This window comes from Arachis ipaensis, chromosome B10, assembly GCF_059453495.1.
Source record: "Arachis ipaensis isolate K30076 ecotype BB chromosome B10, ASM5945349v1, whole genome shotgun sequence".
Classification (NCBI taxonomy): domain Eukaryota; kingdom Viridiplantae; phylum Streptophyta; class Magnoliopsida; order Fabales; family Fabaceae; genus Arachis; species Arachis ipaensis.
Window position 1 is genome coordinate 96,155,429 of NC_142435.1, and position 19,720 is coordinate 96,175,148.

The window sequence follows — 19,720 nt, forward strand, 5'->3', positions numbered from 1 at the left end:
AACTTAAAACTTCCAACCATAATGAACCTTGCTTGACAATTCTTACCACTGGCCATCTTCCTCTTACTCTTAATGCCACAAAGAGCTCTAAGTTGACCATCCGTCTCCAGTAGCCCATATTCAAGTGGGATTAGAAAGCTATGGGATATGAATTTTACCCACTTGAATGTTGTGAAAGATGATGGCAACTTAGGGGGAGGTGTTTTTAATGAAATTGCAAGCTCCACTCCCTTATGCTCTTCTCTGATAATTACCACTTCTTTGCAAGCTTCTTCAATTTCAACCTCTTCCTCTTGGTAGCTTTCTTCCAATTTAATCTCCTCTTCATTGCTTTCTAAGGGCATGGGAGGTTGTGCTTCTTCTTCTTGAATCTCCATCTCTTGATCAACTTCTTCTAAGTCTTCAACCATGATCTGCCTTGGAGGTTGTACGCTCTTTTCAACATCAACATCAAACACCGTGGAAGGAGGCTCTGTGACTGGACTTTCCAATAGAGGTACAACATCTCTTAAGTCTGCAACCACTTCTTCCTTTTTAATAATTGCTGCTTTGTCCAGTTGTTTAAGTATAAAATCATACTCATCCTCGATGTTTTTCTTTCTATGACAACTCCTTTCAACTATTCTTTCATCTTCAAGGGTCTCTCCTACCCTTACCCGTAGGGCCTCCTCTAGCTCTTTATGAAGTATGGATTCACGAAGATGATTCCTTCTTTCCTGTTCCATATCAATAGCATAATTGGGATCATCTTGCTCTTGGATTGATGGATGTGGGTCATCTTCCATGGATGGTGGTGATGGGATGGAGAGATTATTCTGTGGTTGACAAGGAAGTGCACTAGAGCTTGAGGGTTGATTGTTGAAGGTAATTGGTGGTTTGATTTGGGTGAAGAGAGCTTGTATAGTAGAGTTTAGATCGGCAAGTGCTTTCTCCATGGAGGTTTGGGGTGGATCTATGTATGGTTCATTTGGTTCATAAGGTGGTTGGTATGGTGGATGTGGGTTAGGGTCATATGGAGGTGAATGGTGGAAAGGGGCTTGTGAGTATGGTGGTCCAAAGTCATGTTGAGGAAAGGGTTTATAGGCATATGGTGGTGGTTGTTGATAGTTCACTGGAGGTGGTTGTTGCCATGAGGGTTGATCAAATCCTTGTGGCTCCTCCCATCTTTGATTGTTCCAACCTTGATGCCTGTTCTCATTGTAATTTCTTCTTCCTGCAACATTATTGTAACCAGACTCATAGCCAAAGGGGTGAGAGTTCATAGTAGTAAATAAAAATTAAAAATAAAAATAAAAATAAATTTAAATTAAAAGGTTATTTAAATTTTGAATTTGAAAATTAAATTTTGAAATTTGAAATTTGAAATTTGAAATTTGAAAATTTTTAAATTTAAATTTTTAAAATTGAATTTTGAAATAAGATAAGATAAGATAAAAAATTTTAAAAATAAAAATTTGAAATTTTTTTTTTGGCAAATTTCGAAAATTCAATGAAAAATAGAGAAAATATATTTTTGAATTAAATGAGGAAAGAGAAAAATAACAAAATGATACCAAATTTAAAAATTTTTAGATCAAAACGAAGAAAACAACTAAGAACAACTTGAAGGTCAAGATGAACGCGAAGAACAACTCGAAGATCAAGATGAACACTAAGAACAAATTTTTGAAAAATTTTGTAATAACTAAATAAAAACCAATAACCTCTTAATTTATGAAAAAGCAAAAATAAAAACAAAAATAAAAACAAATAAACAAGCAAAAATAAAAAAAAAATATTTACAATAACCAATAATAAGGCACACGTTTGCAATTCCCCGGCAACGGTGCCATTTTGACGTTAGGATTTTTTGCCAGTAAAGAATGTCATAAAAACAGTCGCGTTGTAGATATAGTCTCTAAACCGACAGAAATCCCTTCGTACAAACGTTTTAGTTGTCACAAGTAAAAAACCCCTTTTAAAATTGTTAACCGAGTATTCAAACCTCGGGTCATCTTCTCAAGGAATTGCAGGGAAGTATGTTCTTATTATTGGTTATGAAGATTGTAAATTGGGGGTTTTGGAAGTAAGGTGGGAATATGTTATATGACAAGTAAAATAAAATAATAATAATAAAATCTCTTGGCAAGGTATAAAAAGTGGAATTCCTATCCTAGTTATCCTTATCAGGTGTGAAGAGAATTGGGTTTTAATCCCACTTTGTTAACCTCTAACTATGAAGGTAAATCAAGTGGACTGATTAGCTTGATTCTCAAGTCCTAGTTAACTCCTGTGGAGAGACTAGTGTTAGAGTAAGTTTAGTTCAAGCAGAATCTGCCAATTTCAATCACTTGCTGAGTTTGATAACTCAAGTATTACCAATCACTTGACCAAAGCCAAAAGGGAGAAAAATATCTAAATTAAATTGAAAGCAATCTTAAACAGAGCAAAGCAATCTTAAATCTGAAAATATCTCAAATAATAGTAAATAAAATATGCGGATCTTAATATGAAAAGTTCATAAGCCAATTGGGAAACATATCTAATATAAGCATTGCAGCATCTGAAAGTAAAAAGAGAAATATAAAGTAAAAGGAATATTAAACCTGGGATTGAGAGTCACTCCTAAAACTAAGAGAAATCCTAAATCCTAATCATAAGAGAGAAGAGAGAACCTCTCTCTCTAAAAACTACATCTACTCCTAAAATTGTGAATATGAGAGCCTCCTATGAATGGATGCATTCCTCCACTTTATAGCCTCTAATCTGTGTTTTCTGGGCCGCGAACTGGGTCGAAAACAGCCCGAAAATCGCTGGAGAAGAATTCAAACACGCTGATTTCCGTCACTGCGATGCGGTCGCATAGATCACGCGGTCGCGTTGCCTAGCGTCAAGGGAACTATAGCATATTATATATCAAATCGAAGCCCCGGACGTTAGCTTTCCAACGCAACTAGAACCGCGTCCTTTGGACCTCTGTAGCTAAAGTTATAGCCGTTTGAGTGCAGAGAGGTTAGGCTGGACAGCTTAGCAATTTCTCCAACTTCTTGCATTCCTTCCACTTTTGCATGCTTTCTTCCCATCCTCCAAGCCATTCCTGCCTTATAATATCTGAAAACACTTAACACACATATCAAGGCATCTAATGGTAATAAGAGAGGATTAATAATAACAATTATAAGTCCAAAGAAGCATGTTTTCAATCAAAGCACATAATTAGGAATGTAAATGTAAAACCATGCAAATAGTATGAATAAGTGGGTAAAGAGTAGATAAAAACCACTCAATTGAGCACAAGATAAACCATGAAATAGTGGTTTATCAGCGCACGTGGCTCACGTGACTGCGCGAAATGGAAAAATTGCAGCGACGCGTGCGCGTGCCTGACGCGTACGCGCGGATTGGAGTTTGCACGAATGACGCGTACGCGTGACAAGGAAAATCGCTGAATGACGCGAAAGCGTGGACGACGTGTACGTGTGACCTGCGCAATCTGCAGAATTAACAGAAAACACTGGGGTGATTTCGGGCCGCATTTTAACACAGTTTTTGGCCCAGAAGCACAAAATAAAGCTAGGAAACATACGGAGACTCAACACACATCTGAGACATAATAGACATACAATTTTAGATACAATAAGATAGTTTTTTGTTTTTTAGATTTGAATTTAGAGAGGATTACTTTCCCTCTAGGTTCACTTTACAATCATTACTTTTGCTTTTGGATATTGAAGAAGTCATTACCTCCGTTGAAGACATTATTCTAGTTTGTTTACTTTGTCCCTTACTCTTCCATATCCTTATTTACTTTATTCAGAATTACAATTGGATTATTTTCATGGATTGTTGATAAAGAGGAATACTTTTACTTTTAATTAATTTTTAGTCTCTATTTTATTTTATTTAATTCATTATGTCTTTTTCTTATATTTTTCTGAGTATTATATTAATGTCAATGGAGTAGATTCCCAAACTTGACATGGGGGTTGATTAGGAGGAGACACTTGAGTTGGAAGGCTTAAATGTTGGTTAAATTGGAAGTTGTTGGCTAGTTCTGTATTTACTAACGCTAGACCTTCCCAAGGGAGATGACTAGGATTTGCGAATAAGGATTAGCTCAATCACTTGACTTTCGTTTATTTAGTAAGGGTTAACTAAGTGAAAATAACAACCTTTTTGATACTACACTTAAGAGATCCCAACGAGGATAGAACTTCCAATTAATCATTCCCCCAGTCAAGGCTTTTTATTAGAATATTAATAACCATTCTTAGTTTTATTGCTTTAATTTATAATTATTTAATTGCTCAATACCCAAACTCAAACTCTTTCAGAAATTTCCTAATTAATAAATTAGTACCCTTTCCTACAACTCCTTGGGAGATGACCTGGGACTCATACTCCCAGTATTATTATTTCTAAAATTTCGTGACAACTTTTCTAAATTGACAAGGCGGATGTTAGCTGGTTAAGAACTATACTCTCAACGCATTCTCTATTTTGATTTCTTAATTAGCTGACTTCTGCTTGCACGTCAGTTTTTGGCACCGTTATCGGAGAGTTGCAATAGTGTGCTAGATTATTAATTAGTGTATATATTTTATTTTATTTGCATATGTTATTTTTATTTTTACCATGAGTTATATGTTTTTTTCATTGAATGACGCGTTCATTGCCTGATTCGAGCTTAGCCGCGTTTGATCCTGAAATTGAAAGAACTCTTTCACGTATTAGGCGAGCTCGACGCAGGATAGCCTCTGAGGGTGGTGAAGTGATTGTTATTGATTCACCAGTCTCATCTGAGGGCGAATCTGAACCGCCATCTGAGAGCGAAACAAGCTCTTTTACTACTAATTCAGTTAATTCACGTGCAGATAGAATGGCAGCACTTTGGAGGATTACTCTCTAGGAGGCTGGAGCCCCAGATTTTACACTGCATCTGTATCAAGTGCATCATCCAACTCTGGCTGCAGATTTTGAACTGAAAACTGCACTAATAAACTTGATGCCAAAGTTTCATGGCCTACCTGCTCAAGAGCCTAATAAGCACCTAAGGGATTTCCAGACAGCCTGTTCTACTGTTAGGCGTTATGGTGCAGATGAAACTTCTATTCTGTTAACCGCCTTCCCATTTTCTCTTAAGGGAAAGGCGAGGGAGTGGTACTACTCCCAACCTGAAGCGACTATTACCAACTGGGATACGCTCAGGAGAGAATTTTTGGAAAGAGATCTCCTGCATTGTTCAAGGTGAATCAGAGACTCTCTATGAGTACTGGGAGTATTTTAAGAACCTTCTAGATGCATGCCCCCATCACATGATCGACAGACTGGTGTTGATCAGCTACTTCACACAAGGCATGAAGCTTCAGGATAAAACTACACTGGATGGTGCTAGTAATGGTTCTATGAAAAAGTACAAGACCACAGATGAAGCATGGCAACTGATCAGTGACTTAGCTGAGTCCACTAGGAATCACAAGCACAGGCACAACCACTCAAAAGCTATTGTAGAGGTTTTCTCTAGCATTGAGACTACCGCTCTTACACAGAGTATATGTGAAATGACCAACCTACTGAAACAAATGCAGTTGAACCAACAACAACAAGCTCAACCTCACCCACCACAACAGAGCCAATAGTTAGTCCCACAAAGAGTATGCAAAATCTGTGCTGATTATAGTCATTATACTGATGAATGTCTGCAGCTCCAACAAGAAGACAACACTGTGGCAGCTACTCATAACTTCTATGACCGCCCGAATCAAGGATACAATCAACAAGGTGGCAATTACAGCCAAGGTGGAAATTATAACCAAGGATGGCAAGACAACTCCAACCAAGGTTGGAGGGACAATTCCAACCATGGCTGGAGGGACAACTATAACAGTGGAGGCAGAGATAACAATGGAAACCAGAGGTGGAATAACAACAACAGACAGCAGAGTCAGAACCAGCCTTATAGAGCACCCCACCTAAGACAATCTCAAGGATCCCAGCATAACCAACAACAAGTTCCTCAAATCACCTATCCTAATTCCTCATCAAATGACGAGATGCTTCGTTCTCTTGCACAAGGACAACAAGACATGTAGACACAGCTAAACTCTACTTTAAATGGTCTGAATGCCACTTTACAAGCTCTCGCCTCCAGGATAGATTCATTACCTAATTCCACTAACCAACCTTTAAGCTCCAGTGGAATTCCTTCTCAACCTTTACCTAACCCCAAGGGTGGCATCAATGCTATCACCTTGAGGTCCGGAACCACACTGTTAGAGAAAAACCAGGAGGAGCCAAACCCAATAGTACACGCCCCAACTGAGGATGTGATAGAAGTAGAAGATGCTGAAATGGAAGATGCTGAAGAAGAAGATAAGGTACAAGACAAGGTTGAAGAAGAAGTAACTCCGCAAAGGAATGGACCACCAAAGAATACAGAAGCTGTACAAGACGCCATTCCTATCCCATTTTCACACCTTGTAAGGAAATCCAGAAAGCAGATGGAACTTGATCCCAAAATGGTAGAAATATTCAAAAAGGTTAAGATAACTGTTCCCCTTTTTGATGTCATTCAGTAGGTACCTAAATACGCAAAATTTTATTCATTCATAAAGATAAAAGTAATGAGTTAGAAACTATTCCTTTACGTAGTTCTATATCTGCTTTAATGGGAGGTATACCTGAAAAATATAGTGATCCAGGTCCATGTATGGTAAACTGTACCATTGGAGGTGTAATATTTTCTGATTGCATGTGTGACTTAGGAGCGTGTGTTAGTATAATGCCATTGTCTATATATGATACTTTGAGGTTTCCTCCCTTAAAAAGGTCGGCAGCTCATTTTGTGTTAGCAGATAAAAGCATTATTACAGTAGTTGGAATTTATGAAGATGTATTAGTGAGCATTAAGGGGCTCACATTTCCTATTGACTTCTATATCCTGGAAATGCCCCCTAATGGCTCAGGCAGACCATCATCAATCCTACTTGGAAGACCATTCCTGAAGATTTCAAAGTTCAAGCTGGATGCATTCTCAGGAACTTACTCCTTTGAGATAGATGGCAGAGCAGTGAGTTTTAGTTTAAATGAAGCTATGAAGCACCCTCTGGATGATCATTCTATCTTCCAGTGTGACATCATTGATGAAACTATAGCTGAAGTTCACCAAGAAGAAATAGAAGAGAAACACATGGAGCAAGTCCAAGTGTGGGGACACCCTCTGAACACAATGAGGACCCTTTACCATTATCAGTAGCTCAAGATGATCCAGAGCCTAGCCAAGAGCCTAAATCAGAATTAAAACCTCTTTCTCCACACCTCAAGTATGCTTACCTTGAGGATAATCAGAAGTTCCCAGTTATCATTGCAAGGGAACTCACTTGTCAACAAGAAGAGCAACTGCTCAGTGTGCTGAGAAAACATAAGAAAGCAATTGGATGGAGCTTGTGGATATAGTAGGCATCAGTCCTCAAGTTTGTGAGCACAGAATATATTTAGAAGAGGAATCAAAGCCTGTCCATCAGCCTCAAAGAAGATTGAATCCCACCATCTTAGAAGTTGTCAAGAAAGAAGTGACCAGGTTACTTGAAGTAGATATCATTTACCCCATCTCAGATAGTGAATGGGTCAGTCCAATACAAGTGGTGCCCAAAAAGTCTGGAGTCACAATAATAAAGAATAAGCATGGAGAGCTCCTGACAACTAGAGTGCAGAATTCATGGAGGGTTTGCATTGACTATAGGCATCTCAACTAAGCCACTCGGAAGGATCATTACCCCTTGCCATTCATTGATCAGATGCTTGATTGCCTGTCAGGTAAATCCTATTATTGCTTTTTAGATGGCTATACAGGCTACTTTCAAATTCATATAGCTCCTGAAGATCAGGAGAAGAATACTTTTACATGTCCCTTTGGAATGTATGCTTATAAAAGAATGCCTTTTGGCTTATGTAATGCACCTGCTACTTTCCAAAGATGCATGATGAGTATCTTTTCAGATCTTCTTGAGAACTGTATGGAAGTTTTTATGGATGATTTTAGCATATATGGTGATTCATTTAGCCTTTGCTTGGATAGTTTGTCTAGAGTATTAGACAGGTGTGTTAGTACAAACCTTGTATTGAATTTTGAAAAATGTCATTTTATGGTAAAACAAGGAATTGTACTAGGACATGTTGTGTCTAATACTGGTATTTCTGTAGATTCAGCAAACGTAGATGTCATTTCTAGTTTACCTTATCCCTCCTCTGTGAGGGAAGTCCGTTAGTTTCTTGGACACGCAGGTTTTTACAGGAGATTCATTAAGGACTTCAGTAAGGTAGCATTGCCTTTATCCAGATTGCTGCAGAAAGATATTGAGTTCGAGTTCAGTGAGGATTGCATGCAAGCGTTTGATAAGCTGAAGATCGCCCTGACTCAAGCTCTGATTGTGAGAGGACCAGACTGGAGCCAGCCATTTGAAATTATGTGTGATGCCTCCAACCATACAGTAGGAGAAGCGCTGGCTCAGCGCGAAGGTAAGGACCCTTTTGTAATTGCTTAAGCGTCTAAGACTTTAGACGCTGCTCAGTCTAATCACACTACTACTGAAAAAGAGCTTCTTGCTATTGTCTTTGCTCTGGATAAATTTTGAGCCTATTTACTTGGTACTAAGGTAGTAGTATACTCAAACCATGCAGTTCTAAAATATTTACTAGCTAAAAAAGAGTCCAAACGAAGGCTAATACGTTGGATACTGTTGCTGCAAGAATTTGATTTAGAAATTAAGGATATGAGTGGTAACCATAATTTAGTGGCAGACCACTTGAGTCGCCTTGAGCACATTAAGGATGACTCCACTCCTATAAATGATACTTTCCTATTTGATAGTTTGCAAGCAGTATCTAAAGTAGTTCCTTGGTATGCACCTGTAGCTAATTATCTAGTTAGCCATACTTTCACTCCCAATTTTACTAAGCATCAAAGGGACAAAATGAAAAGCGAGTCTAAATACTTTATATGGGATGATCCATATTTGTGGAGGTGTGGTGCTGACCAGGTAATTAGAAGATGTGTACCACAATCAGAATTCTAGTCCATTTTAGAGGCATGACACTCTTCTGAGAGTGGAGGACATTTTGGCCCTCAAAGAACAGCTAGAAAAATCTTAGACTGTAGATTCTGGTGGCCTACTCTTTTTAAAGATGCTGCTAAATTTTGTAAATCTTGTTCCCCATGACAAAGGTTTGGTAATATATCCAAGAGGGATGTGATGCCTCAACAGATTATGCTTTTCTGCAAAATTTTTTATATTTGGGGCATTGACTTCATGGGACCCTTTCCAAACTCTAATGGTTACCTTTATATACTGTTAGCTGTAGATTATGTTTCTAAATGGGTGGAAGCAATTCCTACCCGTACTGATGATGCTAACTCTATTGTTTCCTTTGTTAGAAACCATATTATTTGTCGCTTTGGATCACCACGAGCATTCGTGAGTGATCAAGGCACTCACTTTTGTAATAGGAGACTGACAGAATTACTGAAAAAGCATGGAATTGTTCATAAAGTAGCAACAGCTTATCGTCCCCAAACCAATGGACAAGCAGAAATGTCTAACAGAGAGATTAAACGCATTCTAGAGAAGATAGTAAAGCCTCATAGGAAGGACTGGAGTGCCAGGCTACAAGATGCACTCTGGGCATATAGAACAGCGTACAAGACACCCATTGGGATGAGCCCTTTCCACTTAGTATACGGAAAGGCTTGCCACCTTCCAGTAGAGGTAGAACACAAGGCTTTCTGGGAAGTGAGGGAGTGCAATATGAATTTTGAAGAATTTGGTGCTGAAAGGAAGCTGCAACTAGCAGAATTGGAGAATCTTCGCCTAGAAGCATATGACAATTCCAGGTAATACAAAGAGAAGATAAAGGCTATCCATGACAAGCACATAAAAAGGAGAGAATTCAGACCAGGAGAGTTAGTTCTTCTATATAACTCCAGGCTGAGGCTCATGCCAGGTAAACTGAGATCAAGATGGGAAGGTCCCTACAGAGTAGAAAAGGCAGAGCCATACGGAGTTTTTCACCTGCGTCATCCTTCTAGCTCCAAATTCCTAAAGGTCAATGGACATCGCCTGAAGCTTTACCATGGAGAAAAGATTAAGGATCACAAAGAGTTAGAGGTTTTCCTCTTGGAAGACCCACTAACAGAAGCAGAATGAGCCTGAAGAACGTCCAACATAAGGACGTAAAAGCAAAGTGCTAGGTGGGAGACAACCCACCATGGTATGATCGTTCAGTTTCAGTCTTAGTTTTATTTTACTTTATTCTATTTTTATTTATTTATTTTTTTTGTTAATGACTCTTCTCATAATCTCTGCATATAGCTGTATATAGCCTGTATTTGCATTTGCATACTGCATATAAAAAAAAAGAGAGAGAGGCACGCGACGCGTAAGCGTCGGCGATGCGTCCGTGTCATAGGTGCCTTGGACACGAGAAGAAAGAAAGCAGAGAGTCACGCAAAAGCGTGGCTGGAGGCGTGCCTTAGGCACAAACATGCCCACGCGACCGCGTCAATGACGCATCTGCGTCATACTGAAAAAGAGCCTCCCACGCGATCTCGTCACCCACGCGAACGCGTGGCCCTGCAAAATTGACGTAAAGAGGTATATGGCAGCAAGTTATGATGGAGCTGGGCTGGAATGATGCAAGAAGCACAAGCCCTATCACGCGAACGCGTGCCCCACGTGTTCGTGTCGTTTTTCAAAATATAACCATTCACGCGACCGCATCAACCACGCGAATGCGTCACCCAGATTTTTGGCAAAATGCATTTAAAACAGAAAGTTGTGCGTACGCGAGGCTGTAGTCGCGCCAATAGCACAAATCAGGCCACACGATCGCGTGACCCACGCGTCCACGTCGCCTATAAAATATCACACACCACGCGATTGCGTGACCCACGCGTCCGCGTCACATGCGACGCACAGCTTATCCAGATCAGCCAAATATCTTATCTTTTCTTCCCTAAATCCAAATCTTTTCTTTCTCTTTTTATTTCTTTCTTCTACCTTCTTCCTCCTTTATTCTTTCTCACTTTTTACTTTCTCCTCCCTTATTTTTCACATCAATTATCAAGGTTCTTTTCTTTCTTTCTTTACTTTTTACTTTTCCTTTATTATTTTTATTTCTGTTTTCTTTCACTTTTCGCTTTCATTATTTTCCTTTTCTTTCTTTTCTTTTCTTTTTATTTCTTTAATTTGTGTTAGAAATTTATTTGGGTGATTGTTTTCTTCTATATTTTTGCTTGTGAATTATTGTGGAATTGTTTGACAATTAATATTACTTCTTAAAGGATTGCTTGCATGTTCAATTTAATATTTTCAATAACATATTTACCATGCATGCTATGTGTTTGTGAAAAATCCCGTATGGCATCATGCATTACTTTTATGTCATTCTACTACTCTAATGCCTATTTTTCACAAAATACCTTTTATATTTTATTGATTAAATATAATTGTCAATACAAATAGGTTGTTAGTTTGAAAGAGTTGGTAATATAACTTGGACATTTAATGCTTGATCTATGCTACTCATGCCTTTGCCAGCATGCCAATAAACATCTTGCATTGAATTGTCATCACCTGCACTTGCTATATTTCCGTTGATAAACTTTTCACATGTAGTCATGACCATGTGTTAACGACATCCTTCTTTACCGTGCATTGATTATCACGTATCCTGTTCTATTCCTTGCTCTAACCCTTGAAGTTTTAAAAGTACTTATCTTTTCCCTTTCAGGATGGCCACCAAAAAGGGTAAAGAGAAAGCTACTCCCAAACCACCAGCAAGGAAAGGAACAAAAAGTACCTTAGCCACAGAGCCATCTTTAACCGCAGTAAAGCCCTCAACAAAACGAATCAAGAGGATCATCAAGGTCGATGAAAAAGAAAAAGCTTTTCCAGCAAAGGACACTGCGCGGTTCACTAACCGCTACTGTGAGCAGATGTTCCCCATCATGGCTGAGGGGAATTATAACAATGAGTATCTTCTTATCCTCCCGAATAACATTGCTGAATTTGTTGAGCCCCGTATTGAGCGAAGACAATGGGGATTCCTACAGAGACAACTACGGCAGGTTAACCTTTCATGGGTAGTTGAATTCTACTCCAATTTTCACATGCCAACCATGCAATCTGTCTATGTCCGTCAAAAGCAAGTCCCCATAACAGAAGAGGCCATTTAGAGAGCTCTAAATCTTTCCCCTGCTCCAGAAGGATTGAACGCATTCCAAGAAGCCTCTTTCAAATGCTAGACATATCAATTTGACTGGGATGCTGTTCTCAGAGTTATAGCACAACCTGGCAGCAGATGGACCTATGGATACCATCGATCTCGACCTAAGAGCATATTGGCTTTAGCACTCACCTTGGAGGCTCGAGTATGGGCACCGATCATGTCCCATTACGTCTTTTTGAGCACTCATAAGTCCTCCTTCACTGCAGACATGGCTGTTCTACTCTGGTGTATCCTTACAGACCAGCACCTCAATTTACCAAGAAACATTCGGCATGCTATAGGACACGTACAGATTGCGGGTAACTTACCTTTCCCCGTGGTACGCGGAATCGTGATTACACTTTAATTATGTAAAATTCATTGCTCTTTCTTTCCCTGGAAATGGCGCCAAAAACATGATGCCAAGACCATGGTTCACAACTCCGTGTAACTAACCAGCAAGTGCACTGGGTCGTCCAAGTAATACCTTACGTGAGTAAGGGTCGAATCCCACGGAGATTGTCGGTATGAAGCAAGCTATGGTCACCTTGCAAATCTCAGTTAGGCAGATATAAATTGATAATGATGTTTTCGAATAATAAATAATAGAATAGGGATAGAGGTACTTATGTAAATCATTGGTAGGAATTTCAGATAAGCGAATGGAGATGCTTTCCTGCTATCTTCATCCAATCAGTCTTACTCCTTTCCATGGCTGGCTTTATGTGATACATCACCATTGTCAACGGCTACTTTCGGTCATCTCTCGGGAAAATGATCCAATGCCCTGTCACGGCACGGCTAATCGTCTGGAGGCATCACCCTTGTCAATGGCTTCACCTTATCCTCTCAGTGAAAATGATCAACGCACCCTGTCACGGCACGGCTATTCATCTGTCGGTTCTCGATCATGCTGGAATAGGATTTACTATCCTTTTGCATCTGTCACTAACGCCCTGCAATCGCGAGTTTGGAGCTCGTCACAGTCATTCATTCATTGAATCCTACTCGGAATACCACAGACAAGGTTTAGACTTTCCGGATTCTCTTGAATGCCGCCATCATTCTAGCTTACACCACGAAGATTCCGATTAAGAGATCTAAGAGATACTCATTCAATCTAATGTAGAACGGGAGTGGTTGTCAGGCACGCGTTCATAGGGAATGATGATGATTGTCACGTTCATCACATTCAGGTTGAAGTACGAATGAATATCTTAGAAGCGGAATAAGTTGAATTAAATAGAAAACAGTAGTACTTTGCATTAATCTTTGAGGAGCAGCAGAGCTCCACACCTTAATCTATGGAGTGCAGAAACCCTGCCGTTGAAAATACATAAGTGAAAGGTCCAGGCATGGCCGAGATGGCCAGCCCCTCTGATCTGAGAACCATGCGTCCAAAGATGGTCAAAAAGACTAGTAAAATGTCCTATTTATAATAAACTAGCTACTAGGGTTTACATGAGTAAGTAATTGATGCATAAATCCACTTCCGGGGCCCACTTGGTGTGTGCTTGGGCTGAGCTTGAGTGTTGCACGTGTAGAGGTCCTTCTTGGAGTTGAACGCCAGTTTTTGTGCCAGTTTGGGTGTTCAACTCTGGTTTTGGCTCCTTTTCTGGCGCTGGACGCCAGATTTGGGCAGAATGCTAGCGTTGAACGCCAGTTTACATCGTCTATTCTTGGCCAAAGTATAGATTATTATATATATCTGGAAAGCCCTGGATGTCTACTTTCCAACTCAATTGGAAGCTCGCCATTTCGAGTTCTGTAGCTCCAAAAAATCCACTTTGAGTGCAGGGAGGTCAGAATCCAACAGCATCAGCAGTCCTTCTTCAACCTCTTAATCTGATTTCTGCTCAAGTCCCTCAATTTCAGCCAGAAAATACCTGAAATCACAGAAAAACACACAAACTCATAGTAAAGTCCAGAAATGTGAATTTAACATAAAAACTAATGAAAACATCCCTAAAAGTAACTAGATCCTACTAAAAACATACTAAAAACAATGTCAAAAAGCATATAAATTATCCGCTCATCACAACACCAAACTTAAATTGTTGCTTGTCCCCAAGCAACTGAAAATCAAATAGGATAAAAAGAAGGGAATATACTATAAATTCCAAACTATCAATGAAACATAGCTTCAATCATATGAGCGGGACGTATAGCTTTTTGCCTCTTGAATAGTTTTGGCATCTCACTTTATCCATTGAAGTTCAGAATGATTGGCATCTATAGGAACTCAGAGTTCAGATAGTGTTATTGATTCTCCTAGTTCAGTATGATGATTCTTGAACACAGCTTCTTTATGAGTCTTGGCCGTGGCCCTAAGCACTTTGTTTTCCAGTATTACCACCGGATACATAAATGCCACAGACACATAATTGGGTGAACCTTTTCAGATTGTGACTCAGCTTTGCTAAAGTCGCCAATTAGAGGTGTCCAGGGTTCTTAAGCACACTCTTTTTTTTGCTTTGGACCTTGACTTTAACCGCTCAGTCTCAAGTTTTCACTTGACACCTACACGCCACAAGCACATGGTTAGGGACAGCTTGGTTTAGCCGCTTAGGCCAGGATTTTATTTCTTTAGGCCCTCCTACCCACTGATGCTCAAAGCCTTGGGATCCTCTTTATTTAACCTTGCCTTTTAGTTTTAAGGGTTATTGGCTTTTTGCTCTTGCCTCTTGGTTTTAAGAGCCTTGGCTTTTTCTGCTTGCTTTTTCTTTTTCTTTCTATTTTTTTTCCTATTTTTTTTCTGCAAGCTTTGTTCTTTGCTGCTTTTTCTTGCTTTAAGAATAATTTTTATGATTTTTCAGATTATCAAATAACATGTCTCCTAATCATCATTCTTTCAAGAGCCAACATATTTAACATTCTTAAACAACAACTTCAAAAGACATATGCACTGTTCAAGCATTCATTCAGAAAACAAGAAGCATTGTCACCACATCAATATAATTAAACTAAGTTCAAGGATAAATTCGAAACTCATGTACTTCTTGTTCTTTTGAATTAAAACATTTTTTTCATTTAAGAGAGGTGATGGATTCATAGGACATTCATAACTTTAAGACATAGTTACTAACTACTAATGATCATGTAATGAAGACACAAACATAGATAAGCACATAACATAGAAAATGAAAAACAGAAGAAATAAGAACAAGGAATGAATCCACCTTAGTGATGGTGGCGTTTCCTTCTTGAGGAACCAATGATGTCCTTGAGCTCTTCTATGTCTCTTCCTTGTCTTTGTTGCTCCTCCTTCATTGCTTTTAGATCTTCTCTGATTTCATGAAGGATGATGGAGTGCTCTTGATGTTCCACCCTTAGTTGCTTCTAATAATTGTGTGGAAGAAAATGTATCCCCTGAGGTATCTCAGGGATCTCTTGATTTGCAGTCAAATGTTCTACCACTGAGCTATAGACCCTTGATGGAAGCTTTTGTCTTCCCTTTCCTCTTTCTAGAGGTTTCTCTGGCCTTAGGTGCCATCAATGGTTATGGAAAAAACAAAAAAGCTATGCTTTTACCATACCAAACTTAGAATGTTGCTCGCCCTCGAGCAAAAGAAGAAAGAATAGAAGAATAAGAAGAAGATATGGAGGAGATGGATGGGAGTGTGTATTCGGCCATATGGGTGGGATTGGGTGGGAGAGAGATGTTGAATTTTGAAGGTAGTGGGTGTATGGATGTGAGTGGTAAATGGAAAACAGAAGGGATGATCATGAATGGAAAGAGAGATGATGAGGTAGGTAGGGATCCTGTGGGGTCCATAGATCCTGAGATGATCCTGTGGGGTTCACAGATCCTTAGGTGTCAAGGCATTTACATCCCTGCACCAATTTAGGCATGTAAAATGCCCTTGCCCACAACTCTGGGCGTTCAGCGCCAGGTTGGTGCCCATTTTGGGCGTTCAACGCCCCTTTGCTGCCATTTCTGGCGTTGAACGCCAGAACCATGCTTGTTCTGGGCGTTCAGCGCCAGGATGCTGCCCATTCTTGGCGTTCAGCGCCAGAACCATGCTCTGTTCTGGCGTTTGAACGCCAGACAGATGCTCCTCCCGGGTGTGATTTTTCTTCTGCTGTTTTTGATTCTGTTTTTGATTTTTTTTTTGTTTATTTTGTGACTCCACATGATCATGAACCTATAAAGACATATAACTAAGAAAAATATAGTTAGATAAATAAGCATTGGGTTGTCTCCCAACAAGCGCTTCTTTAATGTCAATAGCTTGACAGTGGGCTCTCATGGAGCCTCACAGATGTTCAGAGCATTGTTGAGACTCTCCAACACCAAACTTAGAGTTTGGATATGGGAGTTCAACACCAAACTTAGAGTTTGGTTGTGGCCTCCCAACACCAAACTTAGAGTTTGACTGTGGGGGCTTGGGTTGACTCTGCTTTGAGAGAAGCTTTTCATGCTTCCTCTCCATGGTTGCAGAGGGAGATCCTTGAGTTTTAAACACAAGGGAGTCCTCAATCCATTGAAGGACTAGTTCACCTCTGTCAACATCAATCACAGCTCTTGCTGTGGCCAGGAAAGGTCTTCCTAGGATGATGGATTCATCCTCTTCCTTTCTAGTATCCAGGACTATGAAATCAGCAGGGATGTAAAGGCCTTCAACCTTTACTAACACGTCCTCTACTTGTCCATATGCCTGTTTTCTTGAATTGTCTGCCATCTCTAATGAGATTTTAGTAGCTTGCACCCCATAGATTCCCAGTTTCTCTATTACAGAGAGGGGCATGAGGTTTATCCCTGAACCAAGGTCACACAGAGCCTTAAAGATCATGGTGCCTATGGTACAAGGTATTATGAACTTTCCAGGATCCTCTCTCTTTTGAGGCAATGTCAATTGATCCAGATCACTTAGTTCATTGATGAACAAGGGAGGTTTAACTTCCCAAGTATCAATGCCAAATAATTTGGCATTTAGCTTCATGATTGCACCAAGAAACTTGGCAGTTTGCTCTTTAGTAACATCCTCATTCTCTTCAGAAGAGGAATACTCATCAGAGCTCATGAAGGGCATAAGGAGGTTCAATGGAATCTCTATGGTCTCTAGATGAGCCTCAGAGTCCTTTGGTTCCTCAGAGGGAAGCTCCTTATTGATCACTGGACGTCCCAGGAGGTCTTCCTCCTTGGGATTCACGTCATCCTGTCCCTCTTTGGGTTCGGCCATGGTGCTTATGTCAATGGCCTTGCACTCTCCTTTTGGATTCTCTTCTGTATTGCTTGGGAGAGTACTAGGAGGGATTTCAGTGATCCTTTTACTCAGCTGGCCCACTTGTGCTTCCAAATTTCTAATGGAAGACCTTGTTTCATTCATGTAACTCTCAGTGGCCTTAGATAGATCAGAGACTAAATTTGCTAAGCTAGATGGATTCTGCTCAGAATTCTCTGTCTGTTGCTGAGTGGATGATGGAAAAGGCTTGCTATTGCTAAACCTGTTTCTTCCACCATTATTAAAGCCTTATTGAGGCTTTTGATCCTTCCATGAGAAATTTGGTTGATTTCTCCATGATGGATTATAGGTGTTTCCATAAGGTTCACCTAAGTAATTCACCTCTGCTATTGCAGGGTTTTCAGGATCATAAGCTTCTTCTTCATAAGAAGCCTCTTGAGTACTGTTGGATGCAGCTTGCACTCCATTCAGACTCTGAGAAATCAGATTGACTTGCTGAGTCAATATTTTATTCTGAGCCAATATGGCATTCAGAGTATCAATCTCAAGAACTCCCTTCTTCACAGGCGTCCCATTATTCACAGGATTCCTTTCAGAGGTGTACATGAACTGGTTATTTGCAACCATGTCAATGAGTTCTTGAGCTTCTGCAGGTGTTTTCTTTAGGTGAATGGATCCACCTGCAGAGGTATCCAATGACATCTTAGATAACTCAGACAGACCATCATAGAATATATCCAGGATGGTCCATTCTGAAAGCATGTCAGAAGGACACTTTTTGGTCAGTCCTTTGTATCTCTCCCAAGCTTCATAGAGGGATTCACCTTCTTTCTGTCTGAAGGTTTGAACATCTACTCTAAGCTTGCTCAGCTTTTGAGGAGGAAAGAACTTCGCTAAGAAAGCCTTGACCAGCTTATCCCAAGAGTTCAGGCTATCCTTAGGTTGAGAGTCCAACCATATTCTAGCTCTGTCTCTTTCAGCAAATGGGAAAAGCATGAGCCTGTAGACTTCAGGATCTACTCTATTAGTCTTAACAGTATCACAGATCTGCAAGAATTCAGTTAAGAACTGAAAAGGATCTTCAGATGGAAGTTCAATGAAACTTGCAGTTTTGCTGCATCAGAGAAACTAATTGAGGTTTCAGCTCAAAGTTGTTTGCTCCAATGGCAGGAATGGAGATGCTTCTTCCATGTAAATTGGAATTGGGTGCAGTAAAGTCACCAAGCATTCTCCTTGCATTATTATTATTTTCGGCTGCCATATCCTCTTCCTGTTCGAAAATTTCTGAAAGGTTATCTCTGGATTGTTGTAATTTAGCTTCTCTTAATTTTCTCTTCAGAGTCCTTTCAGGTTCTGGATCTGCTTCAACAAGAATGTTCTTGTCCTTGCTCCTACTCATATGACAAAGAAGAGGGCACACAAAAATAATAACAATAGGGATCCTCTTTACCACAGTATAAAGGTCCTTATGTGAGTAGAAGAAAAGAAGAAGAGGAAATTCGAACACAGATGGAAGAGGGGGTTCGAATTTAGTGAGTGATGTGAAGGAAAGATGTTAGTATATCAATAAACAAATAGAAGAAGATGAGAGGGGGAAGTGAATTTTCGAAAACAATTTTTGAAAAAGAGTTAGTGATTTTTTAAAATAGTTTTTGAAAAATGTTAGTAGTTTTTCGAAAATTAAGATTTAAAAATTAAAATAATAGTTAATTAAAAAGAAATTTTGAAAAAGAAGAAAGAAATTTCGAAAATGAGAGAGAGAGAGTTAGTTAGGTGGTTTTGAAAAAGATAAGAAACAAACAAAGAGTTAGTTGAAACAAATTTTGAAAAGATAGGAAGTTAGGAAGTTAGAAAAGATATTTTGAAATCAAATTTTTGAAAAAGATAAGATAAGAAGATATTTTTGAAAAGATATGAGAGAAATTAGTTTTTGAAAAAGATTTGATTTTTTTAAAATCACAATTAATGACTTGATTCACAAGAAATCACAAGATATGATTCTAGAACTTAAAGTTTGAATCTTTCTTAACAAGCAAGTAACAAACTTGAAATTTTTGAATCAAAACATTAATTGTTATTGTTATTTTCGAAAATTTGATATAAAATTAAGAAAAAGATTCTTTTGAAAAATATTTTTATAATTTTCGAAAATAACTAAGAAATTTGAAAAAGATTTGATTTTTGAAAAAGATTTTGAAAAAGATAAGATTTTCAAATTGAAAATTTGATTTGACTCATGAGAACAACTAGATTTTAAAAATTTTTTGAAAAAGTCAATCCAAATTTTTGAA

At 39.1% G+C, this 19,720-nt stretch overlaps 1 non-coding gene across 1 annotated transcript; it reads left to right on the plus strand.

Moving 5' to 3' along the window:
- Positions 1–18,185: 18,185 nt before the first annotated feature.
- LOC148580961 (small nucleolar RNA R71) lies at positions 18,186–18,293 on the plus strand. The gene has a single exon (XR_015899402.1). It is a non-coding gene; the product is annotated as a small nucleolar RNA R71 (small nucleolar RNA).
- The last annotated feature ends 1,427 nt before the right edge of the window (positions 18,294–19,720 follow it).